Source organism: Jatropha curcas, unplaced genomic scaffold (genome assembly GCF_041381405.1).
Source record: "Jatropha curcas cultivar XTBG-Jc1 unplaced genomic scaffold, XTBG_Jcur_1.0 HiC_scaffold_1195_pilon, whole genome shotgun sequence".
NCBI lineage: Eukaryota > Viridiplantae > Streptophyta > Magnoliopsida > Malpighiales > Euphorbiaceae > Jatropha > Jatropha curcas.
The window spans coordinates 1-4948 of NW_028322624.1; the positions used below are offsets into that span (position 1 = coordinate 1).

Genomic DNA, 4948 nt, shown 5'->3' on the forward strand with positions numbered 1-4948 from the left:
CAATGTTGGACATATTTGTACATGGATTTGCATGGAAACAAGTGTAGGACCTTCCTTAATTAGTTTCTGTTAAGGATTAGTTGTTAATATAACTCTGTTAAGAGTTAGATTCCTAATAGGTTTATAGTATTTTGTATGTGTATATATATATGTGTCCCTATTGATGAAATACAAGCAAGAAAAAATATTTCTCCACATTAAATTCACATGGTATCAGAGCCGAAGGCTCGTTAAATTTTTTTTTTTTTCCCCATTTGCGTTGCACTTCCAGCGGCTGTCAATCTCAGTGACCGTTCTAGGGTCACCGTTTTGTCTCACCGCCTACCTCAGAAGCTTCCCCAGCTGCCGACCGGCGTGCCATCCAAATCCGGTCACCGGATTCCCTGCGCATGGGCCTCACGCGCCGCCTTTTGTTTTCTGCTACAGTACCACGCGCCGGCGTGTGGCGGCGCGTCTGGCTATTTCCGGCAATCAGATTTATTTCTCTTGCTTCGTTTCCACTTTAGCAGTCTACTCAGGTGGTTGTTTTTCCAATCCGGCGAAGTTTTGGTAGGGGCGTTCTCAGTTTTGTCAATTTGGCGTTTCAGGTTATTTTGGCTCCTGTTTGCATTGAAAAGCTATTTGTTTTTGGTATCTCTTTCTGCGTTGCTGGTAGGGTGTTTAGTTTTTATTAATAATGTATCCTGCACATACAAATTTTAAAACTACTATTACTGAATTGATCCCAGCAATGAATAAAATTACAGAACATAAATTGAAAGGACCTAACTATTTAGATTGGAGTAAGACAATTAGAATTTATTTGCGGAGTGTTGAAAAAGATGATCATCTCACTGATGATCCGCCAACTGGTGACACTCGACAACGTTGGCTCAGGGAAGATGCTAAGTTATTTCTCCTGATTCGCAATTCTATTGACAGTGAAGTGGTTGGGTTAATCAATCATTGTGAGGTTGTTAAAGAATTAGTGGAATATCTTGAATTCTTGTACTCGGGAAAAGGTAATCTGTCGCGTATGTATGAGGTCTGCAAAGGATTTTATCGAGCCGACCAGCAAGATAAGCCCCTTACAGCCTATTTCATGGAATTTAAGAAGATTTACGAGGAACTTAATGTTTTATTGCCTTTTAGTCCCGATGTAAAGGTTCAATAGACCCAGCGAGAACAAATGGCTGTGATGAGTTTTCTTGCAGGTCTTGCTCCGGATTTTTGAAACTGCCAAATCACAGATTCTTTCAGGCAGTGATGTTACCTCTCTTCAGGAGACTTTTGCTAGATTGCTACGTACTGAGGGTTCTCATACCCCTTCCCCTTCTGATAATAGTGCCCTTGTGAGTCGACATCAGGTATCTAGGCAGCCAGGAAATAGAGGAAGAGGAGGAAATAACCGTAGTAATGGACCGATTACTACGGAGGCAAGTATTCTTATTTGCCATTATTGCCATGAACTTGGTCACACTAAACGGTATTGCAAGAAACTGATCAATAAGCCATCAAGGATAAATACGGCCACTCAAGATTCTGCAGTTACTTCTTTTGATAACACTGTAACAATTTCTACTACGGAGTATGCTGAGCTCTCTAGATACCATTCTTCTAAGTCCACTGATTCCTCGATTGCTGCTGCTGCCAATTCAGGTACTCCTTCATGTCTTATGTCTACCTCATCAGAGTGGGTCATTGATTCTGGTTGCACAGATCACATGATAGGTAACCCTAGTCTCTTATCCTCATTAAAAAAACTTGAACTATTTAATCGTCATGTTACTCTAGCTGATGGGTCCACATCTTCTGTTAAGTGTATTGGCACTGCCAATCCCATTCCATCTCTTCCATTGTCTTCTGTTTTTTGCTTGCCTCGTTTTTCTTTTAATCTACTGTCAGTTAGCAAAATTACTCGTATATTAAATTGTTGTGTTAAATTTTATCCTACATATTGTGTGTTTCAAGATCTTTTGACGAAGCGGATTATTGGTAGAGGACGTGAGTCTGGTGGCCTTTATCTTCTAGATGAACACGTTTCGTTATCTCTGGCTTCTGCTGGTGGTCTATCTCCTCTTGATATTCATTGTCGTTTGGGTCATCCTTCATTGTCTACTTTAAAAAAATTATGTCCGCAGTTTCAGTCTTTGTCAATTTTAGAATGTGAATCTTGTCAATTTGCCAAACATCATCGTTTATCTTTAGTTCCTCAAGTAAATAACCGAGTTTCATCCCCTTTTGAGTTAGTTCATTCTGATGTTTGGGGTCCATGTCCTGTTATTTCTAAAACTGGCTTTCAGTATTTTGTGACTTTTATGGATGATTACTCTCATGTTACTTGGTTATTTTTAATGAAAACTCGTTCTGAGATATTCTCTATTTTTTGTTCCTTTGTGCTGAAATTAAAACTCAATTTAATACATCTGTTCGCATATTGCACAGTGATAATGCTAAAGAATATCTATCTAGTTCCTTCCAATCTTATATGTCACAGAATGGTATTCTCCATCAAACATCTTGTGTTGATACTTCTTCTCAAAATGGGGTTGCATAAAGAAAAAATCGAATCTTCTTGAGGTTGCTAGGGCACTTCTATTCCAAATGAAGGTCCCTATACATTTTTGAGCTGATGCTGTCTCTACTGCATGTTTTTTTATTAATCGCACGCCTTCTTCTGTGCTTAATGGTGAAATTCCTTATAATTTCTTGTTTCCTTATAATTTCTTGTTTCCTTCTTAGCTTCTGTTTCCCATTGAACCTCGTATTTTTGGTTGTACTTGTTTTGTTCGTGATATTCATCCACAGGTTTTCAAATTAGATACAAAGTCCCTTCGTTGTGTTTTCCTTGGGTATTCTCGACGTCAAAAAGGTTATCGTTGTTTCTCTCCCGATGTTGACCGTTATATTATTTCTGCATATTTCACATTTTTTGAGAATACTCCATTTTTTTTCCTTCTTCTATATATAAGAGTGAGGGGGAGGATGATGAGTTTTTAGTTTATGCTATCCCGCAATTTCATAACTCTCCTACTCCTGCTCCTATTCCTGAACTTGCACCTGCTCCTACTACAGTGTCTACTCCTATTCCCACTCCTGCACCAGCATCTGCTCGCCCTCGTTTTGAACAGGTTTATTCCAAGAGACCAGGAACTCTCGACTCACTTCCTCCACTTCCCACTTCAACAGAAGATCCGGTTCACTCTACTCAACCTGAGCCTGTGCCATCCACTCCCCAGTCAAACCTTAACCTTCCCATTGCTCTTCGAAAAGGTAAACGCAAGTGTACCTATCCTGTTTCCTCTTTTGTCAGTTATGATCATCTTTTTTCTTCATCTCGTTATTTTGTAAGTAACCTAGACTCTGTCTCTATACCTAAAACTGTTGTCCAAGCTTTGTCCCATCCTGGTTGGGGTGCAACAATGAAAGAGGAGATGGTTGCTTTAGCTACTAATGGTACTTGGGATCTTGTGAATCTCCCGGCAGGTAAGAGAGCCATTGGTTGTAAGTGGGTTTTCTCCGTTAAAGTAAATCCTGATGGATCTGTTGCTCGTCTCAAGGCTCGATCAGTTGCAAAAGGCTATTCTCAGATTTATGGCCTTGATTATTCTGATACTTTTTCTCCCGTCGCCAAATTGTCTTCAGTTCGTTTATTTATTTCTTTAGCAGCTACTTTTGCATGGCCTTTACATCAGCTGGACATTAAGAAGGCCTTTCTTCATGGGGATCTTCAGGAGAAAGTTTACATGGAGCAACCACCAGGCTTTGTTGCTCAGGGGGAATCGGGTAAAGTGTGTAAACTTCGAAAGTCTCTTTATGGCCTAAAACAGAGTCCTCGAGCTTCGTTTGGTAGATTTTGCCAATGGATACATCAATTTGGCATGCAGAAGAGTACTTCTGATCATTCTGTATTTTTCAGAAGTACAAAGACTGGTTTGATTCTACTTGTGGTTTATGTTGATGATATTGTTATTACAGGGAGTGATTCAGCCGGCATCACATCACTCAAGGCATTTCTCCAAACTCAGTTCCAGACAAAAGACTTAGGATTGTTAAAGTATTTTTTGGGTATTTAAGTGTCTAGGTGTAAGAGAGGCATCTTTTTATCTCAAAGGAAGTATGTTCTTGACTTACTGAAGGAAAATGGAAAGTTGGGTGCCAAGCCTTGTAGTGCTCCAATGACTCCTAATTTGCAACTTTCGATTGATGGTGAGCTATTTGATGATCCTGAGATGTATAGAAGGTTAGTAGGCAAATTGAATTATCTTACCGTAACACGTCCAGATATTGCTTCCTCTATGAGCGTCTTATGCCAGTTTATGTCTTCTCCTACCGTTATCCATTGGGAAGCTTTAGGACAGATTTTGTGCTACTTGAAAAGTAATCCAGGTCGTGGCCTGCTTTACAGTAATCATGGGCATTTGGACATTGAATGTTTTTCAAATGCGGATTGGGCAGGTTCGAAGGTTGATAGAAGATCAACTTTAGGATATTATGTCTTTGTAGGTGGAAACTTGATATCATGGAGGAGCAAGAAACAAAATGTAGTCTCACGATCGAGTGCTGAATCAGAATATCAAGCTGTGGCACAATCTGCTTGTGAATTAATTTGGATTCATCAGTTGTTAGAGGAAATTGGCTTCAAGTCTTCCTTGCCTGCAAAGTTATGGTGTGATAATCAAGCTGCTCTTCACATTGCATCAAATCCCGTATTCCATGAACGAACAAAACATATCGAGATTGATTGTCATTTCATTCGTGAAAAGATACAACAGGGTGTTATCTCTACAAGGCATGTTAAAACAAGTGAACAGTTAGGAGATATCTTTACAAAAGCTCTAAATGGACCTCGGGTGGACTATCTTTGTAACAAGTTGGGCATGATTAACATCTATGCTCCAACTTGAGGGGGAGTGTTAAGGATTAGTTGTAAATATAACTCTGTTAGGAGTTAGATTCCTAAAAGGTT

At 39.6% G+C, this 4948-nt stretch overlaps 1 pseudogene; it reads left to right on the forward strand.

Annotated features, from left to right (window-relative positions):
• The first annotated feature begins 730 nt into the window (after window positions 1–730).
• LOC149491572 (uncharacterized) lies at window positions 731–4587 on the forward strand (annotated as a pseudogene).
• Window positions 4588–4948: the final 361 nt, after the last annotated feature.